Source organism: Neovison vison, chromosome 7 (genome assembly GCF_020171115.1).
Source record: "Neovison vison isolate M4711 chromosome 7, ASM_NN_V1, whole genome shotgun sequence".
Classification (NCBI taxonomy): Eukaryota; Metazoa; Chordata; class Mammalia; order Carnivora; family Mustelidae; genus Neogale; species Neogale vison.
The window spans coordinates 104,806,498-104,821,906 of NC_058097.1; the positions used below are offsets into that span (position 1 = coordinate 104,806,498).

The 15,409-nt window shown below is 40.6% G+C and overlaps 1 pseudogene; it reads right to left on the minus strand.

The window, feature by feature from the left end:
* Positions 1–14,423: 14,423 nt before the first annotated feature.
* On the minus strand, positions 14,424–15,138 carry LOC122913438 (annotated as a pseudogene).
* Between the last annotated feature and the right edge of the window lie 271 nt (positions 15,139–15,409).

Genomic DNA, 15,409 nt, shown 5'->3' on the forward strand with positions numbered 1-15,409 from the left:
ACCCTCTAGGTCCATCCATTTTTTTTCTTTTCTTTTTTTTTATTTACGTCCATCCATTTTGTGGCAAATGGCATAATTTCATTCTTTATGGCTGAGTGACATTCTATTGTGTATACACACACATATTCACACACACCACCTCTTTTTTATACATTCATCCATGGATGGACACCTGGGCTGCTTCCATATCTTGTCTACTGTAAATAATGCTACAATAAATATAGGGGCATATCTTTCTTTGGATTAGTGTTTTCATTTTCTTTGGATGAAGACCTAGTAGTAGAATTACCAGGATCATAAGATATTTCCATTTTTAATATTTTAAGGAACCTCTATAGTGGCTGTCCCAGTTTGCATTCCCACTAAGAGTGTATGAGGGTTCCTTTTTCTCCACATCCTTGTCAACACCTGTTGTTTCTTGTGGTTTTGATTTTAGCCATTTCTTTTTTTTTTCATAATTTTTTATTTTTTATAAACATATATTTTTATCCCCCAGGGTACAGGTATGTGAATCACCAGCTTTACACACTTCACAGCACTCACCATAGCACATACCCTCCCCAATGTCCATAACCCCACCCCCTTCCCCCAACCCCCCTCCCCCCAGCAACCCTCAGTTTGATTTGTGAGACTAAGAGTCACTTATGGTTTGTCTCCCTCCCAATCCCATCTTGTTTCATTTATTCTTCTCCTACCCCTTAACCCCCCATGTGCATCACTTCCTCATATCAGGGAGATCATATGATAATTGTCTTTCTCTGATTGACTTATTTCGCTAAGCATAATACCCTCTAGTTCCATCCACATCATCGCAAATGACAAGATTTCATTTCTTTTGATGGCTGCATAGTATTCCATTGTGTATATATACCACATCTTCTTTATCCATTCATCTGTTGATGGACATCTAGGTTCTTTCCACAGTTTGGCTATTGTGGACATTGCTGCTATAAACATCCGGGTGCAGGTGCCCCTTCGGATCACTACATTTGTATCTTTAGGGTAAATACCCAGTAGTGCAATTGCTGGGTCATAGGATGGCTCTATTTTCAACTTTTTGAAGAACCTCCATGTTGTTTTCCAGAGTGGTTGCATCAGCTTGCATTCCCACCAATAGTGTAGGTGGGTTCCCCTTTCTCCACATCCTCGCCAGCATCTGTCATTTCCTGACTTGTTAATTTTAGCCATTCTGACTGGTGTGAGTGGTATCTCACTGTGGTTTTGATTTGTATTTCCCTGATGCCGAGTGATGTGGAGCACTTTTTCATGTGTCTGTTGGCCATTCCAGATTTTTTTCTTGCAGTTGACTTCTAGGTTCATACCATTGCAATTGGAAAATATGCACGATAAGATTTCAGTCTTTTTAAATTGGTTGAGACTTGTTTTGTTGCCAACACATGATTTATTCTGTAGAATGTTCCATGTGTCCTTGAAAAGAACGTGTATTCTGCTGTTTTGGATGGAATGTTCTGAATATATCTGTTAGATCTATCTGGGTCAATGTGTCATTCAGAGCCAGGGTTTCCTCATTGATTTCCTGTTTGGATGAGCTATCCTTGATATAGGAGGGGTGTTAAATTCCCCTGTATTAGCGTCTCACTACAAGTTTATGTTTGTTAATAGCTACTTTATATGTTTAGATGTTCTCTCGTCAAGTGCATAAATATTTACAACTGTTACATCTTCTTGTTGGCTTGTTCTCTTATTATTACGTAGTGTACTTTTTTGCCTCTTGCTTGGTAAGTCTTTATTTTAAAGTCTATTTTGTCCAATATAAATATTGCTGCTCTGGCTTTCTTTTCACTGCCACTTGCACAATAAACATATTTTTTTTCATCCCTTCATGTTCAATCTGTCTATGTCTTTAGGTCTGAAATGAGGCTCTTGTTGGCAGCATATAGATGGGTCTTTTTTTTTTTTTAATTGATTAAGTCACCCTGTGTCTTTTGATTGGGGAATTTAACTCTTTTACATTCAAAATAATTGTTAGGTATGTATTAATTGCCATTTTGTCACTTGTTTTATGGCATTTTTCTTTTTCTCTGTCCCTTTCTTCTCTTGCTCTTGTAGTTTGATGGCTTTCTTTAGTGATAGTCTTGGTTTCCTTTTCATTTTTTGCATATCTTTTGCAGGTTTTTGATTTGTGGTTACCATTAGGTTTATAGATGATACCTTGTGCATCTGGCAGTCTGTATTAGGATACTGGTCACTTACGTTTGAACTCATTCTAGAAGAACTCAATTTTGACTCTTCCCCCACCATGTTTTAGGTAGTCATACCTCACATCCTTTTATTTTGTGAATCCAATGCCTGATTTTTATAGATATACTTGATTGTACTGCTTTTGTGCTTTAACCTCTCTACTAGTTTTATAAGTGGTTAATCTACTACATGTTGTGTTCATGCATACCTGTGTTTTTTTTTTTTTTCCTTTCATACTTTTGTTATTCCTGCTTATGGTATTTCCTTACCACTCAAAGAATCCCCTTTCACATTTCTCATAAGGCTGGTTTAGTGATGAATTCCTTTAACTTTGGGAACAATTTCATCATTACTTCTATTCTAAATGATAGCCTTATTGGATGGAGTGTTCTTGATTGCAAGTTTTTTTTTTTTTTTTCCTTTTAGCACTTTGACTGTATCATGCCACTCCTTTCTGGCCTGCAAAGTTCTGCTGAACATATTTTATTTATTTATTTGAGAGAGAGAGATAGCAAGACAGCACAAGTGGCAGGGAGAAGGAGAAGCAGGCTCGCTGCTCAGTGCTCGCATCTCAGGACCCTGGGATCATAACCTGAGCCAAAGGCACATGCTTAACTGACTGAGCCACCCATGCTCCCCTCTCTTACTGCTTTTAAAATTCTCTCTTTGTCACTACTTTTTGCCATTTTAATTACTGTGTGTTGTCATGTGAACCTCCTTGGGTTGATTTTGTTGGGGTGTCTCTGTGATTCCTGGAGCTGGATGTCTGTTTCTTTTTCCACTTTAGGGAAGTGTTGAGGTATTATTACTTTAAATAAAATTTTTGCCTTTTCTCTCTCTCCTCCTTCTTCTCGGATCCCTATAATGCAAATGTTATTATTACACTTGATGGTGTTTCTGAGTTCCCTTAACCTCATTTTTTATTATTCTTTTCTCTTTTTCCTGTTCCGCTTACTTTCCATTACTCTGTCTTCCAGCTCACTGATCTGATCTGTTTCCTCTGGTCTAGTATTTATTACCTCTAGTGTATTTTAAATTTTAGCTCTTGAGTTCTTCATCTCTGGTTGGTTCCTTTTTTTGTATTTCTTATCTCTTTGTTGAAGTTCTCACCAAGATCCTCCTCTCTTTCCTGAAGTCTGGTGGGTATCTTTACAATCATGACTTTAACTTCTCTGTCTGGCATATTGCTTATTTCTGTTTCATTTAGTTTCTTGCTGTGATTTTGTCCTGTGCTTCCATTTGGGACGTATTTGCCATCTCCTCATTTTTTTTCTAAGTCATTGTTTCTAAATGTTAGGAAACAGCTACGTCTCCCGCTCTTGAAAGTAGTGGCCTCATGAAGAAGAGGTTCTGTAGAGCCCTTCAGTGCAGCGAGCCCTGCTTGCTTGAACCTGGCACTTCAGTCTGTCTCCTTTGTGTGTTGTGTGTACCTTACAGTTGTGGCTGAGCTGCATTTACCTTTAGCCCAGTTAACTGCAATGCCTCTCTCTGCTGGTTTGGATCAGGGTTTGGTGCCTGTGTTGTTAGTGGGCCAGTCTGGGGCTGCTTTGGACTTGAGTTGAGTCAGACCAGGCTTTTGCCAAAGCTGCGGTAGCACCAAAATACAGTGTGCCATTCCTGTGTCATCTTCCTAAAGTTTTGTTGGTGGGTGCAGCCTGCCATCGGACCAGATGCCTGGCACACACCCCACTACTGGGTCCACAGTTGGAGAGGTGTGTATGGTTATCTTCCCCTCTCCCAGGGGCAGGAGTCACTTTGGTGTGGTCCTAGCTTCTTTTGGGGCGGCTTGCACACTCTCTTGTAGCATTGCTTTGGATGGACTGCCAACGGCACGTTAGAGGGGATGAATCCACAGGAGAACATAGGGTCAGGGTGCATGGTACCATCAAGGCACAGGAGGGCATTAGCAGCTGCCTGGGAAAAAACCGCACTGATGCTGAGTTAGAGGGGGTGAATCCACAGAAGAGCATGGGGGATGGCGCACACTGTTAGCAAGCTGGGTGGAGAATGTTCAAACTTTGCTGGTTCTGGCAGGTGTCTCTGTATCTAGGCTGGGAAGTGGGAGAAAGAAATATCATCCATCAATATTTATGTTCTTGGAGAAGTGTCCCAAAGACGTCTCAGTCCCTGCAGTGCACACTCAGAGATTAGTAAACAAATCTCTTTCCTGTATAGCCCAGGCATTCATCAAACTGCTGCTTCGCTTCTGTGCTGGATCTCCAAAGACCGTTTGTTGTGCTGTCTCTTTAAGAGCAGGGGCTCAGTTCCCTATCACCCTCTGACCCTGCCAGAGCTGAGCCAGCTGATTTTTAGCCCCACCAATTGTAAGAACGCATAAAGTTGGGCCTTTCTGGTTTTCAAAACCAAATGTTACAGAGAATCGCCTTCCCAGTATAGTTGCCCATGCCTGACGTACTTGGTGTGTGATCTGTTCCTCTCTCCTCTCCCTGCCCATGGTGTCCTGTTCTCCTATGGACAGTCCCAGGGTCAGTTTGGCTCCTGACTATGTTTCCACCCTTCCTACCCTCTTTGAGGTGGCCTCTTCTCTACGGTGAGCTGTAGAGAGTCTGTTTTGCCAGTCTTTGGTTCATTTTCTGAGTTATTTATGCTGATGTGGGTGTTCTCTGGGTGTATCCATGGGATGAGGGGAGCCTAGAACCTTCCTCCTCTGCCATATTCCCTGGAAGTCTAAGAATAGTTTTTGTATTTTTAAAAATCTGGGAGAAAATCAAAAGAATAACTTATACAAAGTCTGAATTTCACTGTCATAGTTTCATTGGAATGTAGCCATACTAACTCAGTTACATGTGGGCTCGTGCTGCTTTGACCCCACAGTGGCAGAGCAGTTCTAACAGAGATGAATGGCCCGCAAGGGGCAAAACATTCACTATGTAGCCCTTTACAGCAAATGTTAGAGGACGTATCATGAGGATCACATGTTTATTCTCATTTACTCTATCAAAGTATCAAGTAGGATGCTTTTGGCCACAAGTAACAGAAATTATGACCCAAACTTGTTTAAGGAATATGAACATTTATTATCATGTGTAGACAGGCTCCAGGGACAGTGTAGTCAATCTTCATGTCTGATTCTCCAGGCTTTGCATCCAGTGTCATTTGTCTTTGTTCTTAAACGTCCTTCCTGCCTAGATGGATTCTTTTTGATTATCTTTGTCCCTAAAATGAAATTTCTCTAACAATACATGTAGGATTATTTGCAGAGATTGGTTTCTAGGGATTTCGTGTATTTATGCTTCAGCAAATGTCATTTAAGAACATGTTAATCTGATTTCCAATTCCATGATCATGCAGGTGGACACTGTTCGTGCCATACGCAATGGTCTGGTCACCGGCATCAGTGACACACATGGAGATCTTTGACAATGTGCTCATGGTAAGGTATTGTATATAACCATGGAAGTTTCCAAACCTTTCTGTCGTCCCGATGTTTTCTGTCTTAAGGATCACTTTAGGGGCACCTGGGTGGCTCAGTGGGTTAAAGGCTCTGCCTTCGGCTCAGGTCATGATCCCAGGATCGAGCCCCACATTGGGCTCTCTGCTCAGCAGGGAGCCTGCTTCCTCCTCTCTCTCTGCCTGCCTCTCTGCCTACTTGTGATCTCTGTCTGTCAAATAAATAAATAAATATCTTTTAAAAAAAGATCACTTTACTAAGAAACTGGGCTTCTTGGGAACAGCCCTTATGAAGCTTTTTAGGCTCTGATGACCTTGTGAATGAAAACATCAATGAGGAAGGGCCTGAAGTGCTGGCCAAGTGTGATGATGATGACAACGGCTGAGTTTTTGTCACCTGATATCCAGTCAGCTTCCTGGGGGGGTAGAACTTATTTACCACAGAGCAGAGCTGGAAGAGTGACAAAAGAGTAGCTGTGTTTTTTCCACCCAATCTAAGTATGTCCGTCTGCATCCAAAAGCAAATATTTCTTAAAAATTTCAGTTGCATGGGGTGCCTGGGTGGCTCAGTCAGTTAAGTGTCTGCCTTCGTTTCAGGTTTATGATCTCAGGGTCCTGGGATCAGGCTCTGTGCTCAGTGGGGAGTCTGCTTCTCCCTTCGCTTACCCCCCACACTCATGCTCTCTCTCTCTCAAATAAGTAAATAAATAAAATCTCAAAAAACTTCCAGTTCCAAGAAGATCAAAAAAGTTTAGTGCTAATAAAAAAATAAAATGTTTAACTCAAAGGCAATGATTACTAGAATATTCTATCACTTACAATACTTATCCATCTAGATTATGTTTGACTGGAGCATCCTGTACTCGAGGGTAGGCTATCTGTTCATATGTATGAAATATCAAAGTGTAAGGTTTTCATTGGAACTTATAAAGAAAAACAACATTTCTTGTGAAAGAGGGAATAAAACACATTTTACATTAAAAGGCTCAAATGTGTTGGAGAGGATGTGGAGAAAGGGAAGCCCTCTTACATTGTTGGTGGGAATGTAGGTTGGTGCAGCCTCTTTGGAGAACTGTGTGGAGATTCCTCAAGAAATTAAAAATAGAGCTTCCCTATGATCCTGCAATTGCACTCCTGGGTATTTACCCCAAAGATACAGATGTTGTGAAAAGAAGGGCCATCTGTACCCCAATGTTTATAGCAGCAATGGCCACGGTCACCAAACTATGGAAAGAACCAAGATGCCCTTCAACGGACGAATGGATAAGGAAGATGTGGTCCATATACACTATGGAGTATTATGCCTCCATCAGAAAGGATGAATACCCAACTTTTGTAGCAACATGGACGGGACTGGAAGAGATTATGCTGAGTGAAATCAGTCAAGCAGAGAGAGTCAATTATCATATGGTTTCACTTATTTGTGGAGCATAACAAATAGCATGGAGGACAAGGGGTGTTAGAGAAGAGAAGGGAGTTGGGGTAAATTGGATGGGGAGGTGAACCACGAGAGACTATGGACTCTGAAAAACAATCTGAGGGGTTTGAAGTGGCGGGGGGGTGGGAGGTTAGGGTACCAGGTGGTGGGTATTATAGAGGGCACAGATTGCATGGAGCACTGGGTGTGGTGAAAAAATAATGAATACTGTTTTTCTAAAAATAAATAAATTGAAAAAAAAAGGCTCAAATCTAGAAATCTAAATGAAGTTGAAAATAAAATAACTGAAATGAGAGAATAGAGATCTCACTAAAAGTACTTTAATATCAGCCTGAATTTCTGAGGAATGTAAAATAATTACATACTTTTTACAAGTTAGGGTAAGCGTCCAATCCACGGGTACAGTGTTGGGTCTCCCAGGAGGTAAATGAATTTTCCCTTCAAACTGTCATTTATCTCGATTGTATGTGACTGACTCCGGTTACAAAATGTTGTAGTCCACCTTCCTACTGAAGTAGAACTACCAAGGACGGGAATCTTCATTCTGACTTGGTGCTTGTCTTTTATTTTTTCACTCTCTAGTAACAGAAACACTTGTGGTTAGTGATCTTATTGGTATATTAAATATGTAACCTCCTTTCTTTGTCCTTTCCTTTGTTGGTTTCTTTCTCTCTTCCTCAAACTCCTGTTTCCTAATTCCTTCCCTTCCTCTTACTATTTTTTTTTTAAGATTTTATTTATTTATTTGACAGAGAGAGATCACAGTAGACAGAGAGGCAGGCAGAGAGAGAGAGAGAGAAAGAAGCAGGCTCCCTGCTGAGCAGAGAGCCCGATGCGGGACTCGATCCCAGGACCCTGAGATCATGACCTGAGCCGAAGGCAGCAGCTTAACCCACTGAGCCACCCAGGTGCCCCTCAATAGATGAATTTTTTTAAATTTTTTTTTCCAATTTACTTATTTTCAGAAAAACAGTATTCATTATTTTTTCACCATACCCAGTGCTCCATGCAAGCCGTGCCCTCTATAATACCCACCACCTCCTCTTACTATTTTTTGATTACCAGCTTTGTTTTAGCCACTTCTGCTCATTCCTTTAAGAGATTTTTGAGTTATCTTGATTCCTTCTTGTTCATTTTCTCTCAAGCTTAGGCCTTTGTCACTAACCTGAATATTAGTGGTCTAAAAGTTGGTGTCCTTGCAGCAAGCTACTTACCGATGTTCCACTAATGAAGCAGTAGTCTTATTTTTTCTATGAACTTTTAATACAATTTTTAATTAAAAACTAGCTTAAAAATATAAAACATCCACGTTTCGAAAAATCCAAACAGTAAAATACCTAGTTTGAATTGATACTTTAAAAATAGGATTTCACAAAAAGTAATAGGCAGCAGAGAACATAAGAGATTTTCCAGCAAGTTCCATTAGAATTACAGGCTCTGTTGGCACATGTCTGCCTTCCAATGCATTGCAAGTAACAGTGCACCAAGAGTTTTGCTATGGCATGATGAAAATCATCAGATTTCTCACCTGTCATGTTTCCTTTCCCTCACTATGCCCCCCACCCCATGCCCGCTGAGTTAATGCTTATATTTTAGGTTTGTTACGTAGCATTTCTGTACTGATATCATATTCTGTATTAGACAGGAAGCAAACAATAATGACTAAAACATATAAATTTATCCTTCACCTAACAGTCCTAAAGTGAGCAGGCCAGGGCCAGTATGATGTTCCATAGTTTCAAGGGTTACAGTTCCTTCTACACTTTTCTGCCACTCTTTTTTTGAGAAGGTGATAATCTTTTTCTTTCTTTCTTTCTTTTTTTTTTAAGGTTTTATTTATTTATTTTGACAGAGGTCGCAAGTAGGCAGAGAGGCAGGCAGAAAGAGAGAGGGGGGGAAGGAGGATCCCCATGGAGCAGAGAGCCTGACGCGGGGCTCCATCCCAGGATTCTGAGATCATGACCTGAGCTGAAGGCAGAGGCTCTAACCCACTGAGCCACCCAAGGTACGATAATCTTAACTTTATTAGTTTCTTGCAGCTTTACTGAGGTGTAGCTGACATACAGATAACTGCGTGTATTTAGTGTATACAGTTGGGTGAATTTGAACATACGCTTATACCCACGACACCAACATCACAATGAAGGTATGAAGGTGCTATTCCCTTTTCTTTCCTTTCTTTTCTTTTTTTTTTTTTTTTAGATTTTATTTATTTAATTCAGATAGAGAGCATGCATGAGTGGGGAGGTGGGGTCGGGGAAGAGGCAGAGGGAGAGGGAAAAGCAGGATGCTCACTGAGCAGGGAGCCTGACACGGGGCTCAATCCCAGGACCATGACCCAATCTGAAGGCAGACGCCTAACTGACTGAGCCACCCAGGCACCCCACAGTGCTATTCTTAACATAGGACATCAATTTCGTGGTCTGACGTGGCTCTTTCATCTCTCAGCATTATATCTAGAGTTTCACCAGTAGGAGAGGGAGGGCAAGTTGTTTTACTCTTAACAGATGACCCAAATGTTTTCCATAGAACTTCCACTCATAATCGTGGGCAAGATGTTGTCGTGGTCACTAGTAGCTGCAAGGAAGACTATAGCCTTTAGTTGGGTGACCATGGGCCGAACTAAAATAATGGTATTTTGTTACCAATGGTGTTTTCCTACCAAAGGGATACTGGGAGACCACACCCAGTCTCTGCTTTACTGTCCATGCTTAGCCCCCCGTAGACCTCACAGTCCCTGTTTGTCTAGATCCACAGAACAGTCATAAGCACGGCTGCCCTGGGGTTTGTGACCTGTGGACAGAGTGAGAACATAGGGATGGTGGAAGAATTGGAAAGTTCTGAAATAAGAGTTCTTTCAGACAATCCTGGAATAGGTAAGTCCTAGTGATTCAGTTTGCTAAAGAGAGGTTCTGTAATCCTATAATTTTACTAAAATTCCAGTGTGACATGGTTGGGTTTCTGTGAGGTTTGGAAGCCTTGCACCCTGGATGACTGAATATCATTACTCTGGGGTCGTAAGATCCATCTGCCTATCCTACTAATGTGCTGGCGCACTGGGTGGGAAGACAGCCTGAAAGCTTATTATTGTAAAGCACATCTTGTACAGTATTTGTGTGTCAGGATATACATTTTGCCAAGTGTCAGGCTAAGTGCTCTGAAAGACTATATCACATATAACAAATCTTATGATTAGTGTTAGCATTTACATAATAGTATGTTGATAATAATATTAAGATTCCATTACACTTACAGACTAAAGGTTATGGTAGAGGGACTAATGTCCCCCACCCCCACAAGATATCTGCATTCTGATCCCTGGGACCTGTGAATATTTACCTTCTCTGGCCAAAGGGACTTTTTAGGTATGATTATGGGTCTGGATTTCGAGATGGGAGATTATCCTGAATGATCCAGGTAGGACCAATCTAAATCTCACTTATGCTCAAAAGTGGGAGAGGGAGGCAGAGGAGTGTGTCAGAAGAATGTGAGGTGGGGAACTGACCTATTGTTGTAGCTTTGTAAAATGGAGGAAGAGGGCTGTGAGAAACAAAGGCGCCTCTAGAAACTGGAAAAGGCAAGGAAGCAGATTCTGCCCTAGAGCCTCCAGAGAAGAATGCTGCCCTATTATAACTTTTTTTTTTTTTAAGCTCAATGAGATACATTTGATTACTGAACTACAGAACTGCAAGATGATATATTTTTATTGTTTTAAAACACTTTGATACCTTTTCAACATCAAGTCATCCCAGCTAACATTTATATAAATAGAAGAAAAGCCCCTTACTTTATATCATTTAGTAACATCAAACATTTTTCTATAGATCATGCACATTTTAAAATTTAAAAAATATGTATTTTATTTATTTATTTGAGATAGAGTGAGAGGGAGAGAGGGCACAAAGAGGGCAGAGGGGCAGAGGGAGAAGCAGGCTCTCCGCTGAGCAGGGAGCCCAATGCAGGGCTTGATCCCAGGACCTCAAGGTCATGACCTGAGCTGAAGGCAGATGCTTAAAAGACTGAGCCACCCAGGTGCCCCTAGATCACGCATATTTTGTTAAATTTGTGAAATAGCTTTTCAGAGCACAAAGTATCACTCCTTCCTTAGTTGATTTCTGTAGCTTTCAAAAGCTTATAGAATGAACCCTAAAATTCTCAGCATGCTACTTGAGAACTTATGTGATTTAGTTTCTTCCTTTCTTTCTAGCCTCTTCCTGTGCCATGGTCCACTGAGTACTCACTCCACTGGCCTATTGAACAAACTTCATGGTGATTTTGCTTATGCGTAGAGTTATCAGATTAAAAAAAATTAATACAGGATACCAGATTAAATTTGAATTATTTCTAAAAAGGAATAACTTAGTGTATTTTCCATGCAGTAGTTACCCTTTATCTCAAGTAATGTGCATAAACAACTAGGAATTACTCAAATTTAACTTAGACCCTAGATTACTATTTGCTAAACCTGGCAACCCTATTCATGATCTTTATGAGTTTTCTCTTTCACCTCATTCTCTGTCTACAGATATCCTCAGGGCTAAGTCAAAGATCAACTTTAACATAAGCCCTTGCCTTTTTACTTTCTTCATAGAATTGGTAGTTTGAATGTCTTCTTGGATTGCAGCCTTGCTGAACATTTATTTTTCTCCATTTGCCCATAATTCCTCATATCTATTAGAACCTTAATAAATATTTGCAGAACACATGAATAAATATTAGGCAATAGATCATTAGTTGAAATAAATCTCAAAATGAATTTTATTGGTAAACTCGGGCTTTATAGAAAGTTATTTTAAAGCCAAGTAAAAACATTATTCTTTTATAAGTAACGTGGCTTTGCATTTGCCACTAAAACACATTTTAATAAAATGGAAACTCCGTATCAAATTGCTAAGTGCATAAACTAAAGGTTAGGAAGTTATGCCAACAGAATTAGGATAACCAAACCAAAATGTTCCTACTCTGAAGCTGAGGGTAACCATCAAAGACATTTGCACAGTGTCCCAGACAGATCACGGACCCTAGGAGGCGCACTACCATGTTTAAATATGAATGTAGAATACTAATACTTTCCCCTTTTGGATAAACAACTATAAAAGCCTCTCATAAAAAGAGTTTGAAATAATTTCCTTGAGCTGATTTCTCTCTTTAAGATCCAAGGTGATTGACATCACAGATACCGGCTAGGAATTGTGCTCCAAGAAATCTATGATTCCCAGAATTCATATTGATAAATTTCCCCTGCATAAGAACGTCTCTTGGAACACCCAAGCCAAGTACCACTCACCACAGGACAGAGAAAACTTACTATCATGCTGAGAGATGTCCATAAGTTAAGGAAGTTGCACCATTTCAACTCCTACAGGCAATCAGTGTGTCTTGGGGTTTTCAATTCAAAATATTTATCTAATATACACGTTCTCCTCTTTCATCATTTCTGCGTCACTTTTTAAGTTCATGTACTATTTTTCTTGGAGTACTGTGAGCCTCTACTAAACCCTACTGTCTCAATTTTATCCCACCTGTATTCTTCAATACAACTGCCAGAACACCCTTTCTAGTTGCACATGCAACTGCGTTCATTACTATTTAAAATCCCAGTCCCTTACGTAAGGACACAAGCCTCCTTAGCATGGTGTGCAGACGTTTTTTTGCTTCTTTATCTATGTTTCTTGCTATGCTTACCTCCCATTTTTCTAGACACTTGCCTTCTGATGATTGTAAACTATATCAAGCAAGGTAGTGCATTTGCCTGATCCACTGCTATCTCCCTAGTATCTTCAGAAGCTGGCACAAAGTCATGTTTAGTCTGATGCATGAATAAATATACATTGCATTTCTTTCTTCCAGCTGATGAAAGACTACCGGACTTTCCTGCTGCAAAGCTCTTATCCTCCTTTTGACTCACTCTGTTTCAAACCTGTGTATGTGTATATGTAAAAGGGAATATGGGGAGGAATGGGGAGCCAGGTGCTAGATATGACAAACAGAAGTGGTACCTCATTCTCTGCTGTTGATGGCTTTTCAGGTTCAATTCAGAGAAAGGAAGGGATCACATTTTCATCCTTACTGTGACTTTAGGCCTAAGAACGGTTAGTGGGTAAGAAAAGATTTGGTGAGATGCCCCATTCAAGATCAAAGGGAAAGAATAGAAACCCAACTGAACTTTTACTTATTTCAGAAAAGAGTCAAGATCAACACTTGGATAACTTCATGAAATCTGGAATGCGTGTTATTTTTCTGTGTTTGCTATCCATACTTGACTTTCTCCTATCATATTTTTTGAACACTTGAGCGAAGAAGGTAGCATTCCCTTCTATTATCAAGCTTAGGGAAAATGGGATCAAAATGGATAGTAGCAGAATGGAAAGGAAGAAGAAATGGACTGAGCTTCTGAAACTTACAGAGAGTTAGCAAAGGAGCAAAAGAGTTTGGAACTAATAGGTCGTCTCAGACTTGGCCCACAGGTTCTGGATTTGTGGTGGTACGCAGTTACCCTTTGCAAAATGGCTCATGAAGAGACCCTCATAGGTCATTCTAAGCAATGAAGTTCTCCAGCTTAATGGAGAACTGGTAGACCAACAAGTGAGCATCTGTTGGTGAGCGAGGGAAGAAAGATATAGAATTGATGCAGCCATGATCGATGAGGAAAATATGCTTAGACCACAGTTTGTGGAGGCCTGTTAACTGGGGGCTTTTAAGCATCACTACATCACAGCTCGGTGAATATGGACTCCTTCAACCCGAGCAGCACATGCTGAGTGTCTGATCTTGAGATCAACTGGAGAGGACTGGTAGAAGTTGGCTTTGGGGAAAGATTACTCAGCATGCAGTGTGGACAGTGGAGAGGGCAAGGTTGTTGGGAGGGAGGCTAGGACAAGTGATCTAGATGAGATGGTGATGATCTGAACCCAGCGGCACGAGGCAGGGAGAGAAATGGGTGAATGCAAAAGATATTTAAGAGGGGGATTCTGCATATTGGATATGTGAGATGAAGGCAGATGTTTGTTTTTTTTTTAATTTTATCAAAGAGTCCTTTTTTGGAGTAACATTTTAAACACGTATCAGAATATTTTTATACGGACCATATTTTGTGAACCTAGGTCTACAGTGAAAGATGATTGACTCTGAGAATACTGGTCCTCATGGGAAAGTAAAGGTACATATAATACACAGTTCCACTTTGGGCAGCCCTCTGTTAGTGAACTTTTTGGGGAGAATGCCAAACTTGGTAGGGGGAGTCATGAAAAGGGGTCTCACAAACACCACATGTCTGACCAGACCTTGAGTAGAAGAGGCATCAGAAAATGTCATGTTCAATATTAATTGAGTTGGGCAATATAACACTGCCCATGGGAACTTCAGAGGGTGTTTAAAACTGTATTTTATGTGTGAAAAAGGCTTTATTCCTTGACAGGAAGGTAAGAATTTCTCAATTGTGAGTGGTCATGTGAGGCAGGGAATTACAAGGTGTGTGCTAAGGTCTCACACTCTTGAGTTTAGGGTTAGGCCATATTCAGCGAAGGCATGAGTGGTGCCATTAACAAATTTATCTTTGAAAATAACCCTGTCGTGGCCTTGGTTCCTTGCCTGCAGAAAGCAGATATGCCTTCATGGGGGTATCCACCCCCATCGCGAGGACAGAGACCTGGCCTTCCCAGAAGAGTGACACTGACCAGGTGGGTGCCATTGTGGAAGTGTGTCACCTTCCAACAGTGCTGCTTTTAGAGAGGGGGGTGACATCCTGGCCTTCAGGAAATACCACCTACTCCCCCCTGCACCCCCAGCAGGATGTCTAGCTGATCTCCCCTCCAATAGGAGTCTCAAGGCTGGAGGATGGTGGCTGTGCTGGGTGCTGCTCTGGTGGTGATACTAATGTGGGTGAAAAGTCTGGGTGGGATCAGCTGGTTTAGTTTCTCCAGGATTTTCTTTATTCTTTGCTCAGTCTCCATTGGTGGCTTTAATGGGCTCAGTGATATTTTAGGGTGTGAGGACTTCATGGAGGTATTCCAGTGATGGAAGGAGATAGGTAAGTTTAGACCAGAACAAAACTGAAAATGCAATGTATGTGACATAATGAAACAAACCACGTTATTTTACTATTATGAATTTGAATGTTTATTTACCTATAACAATTTTGAGTGACATGTAAACATTTTTTTAATTAAAAATTATTTTTAATTATAGTTGGTATACAATATTATATTACTGTCAGGTACAGAACAGCGATTTGCCCATTCTTTACATTACAGATTGTTCACCACTATCACTGTAATCATGTGTCAACATATGAAGTTATTACTGTATTATCGACCATCTTCCCTATGTGGTACTTTTCATCCCCATGACTTACTTATA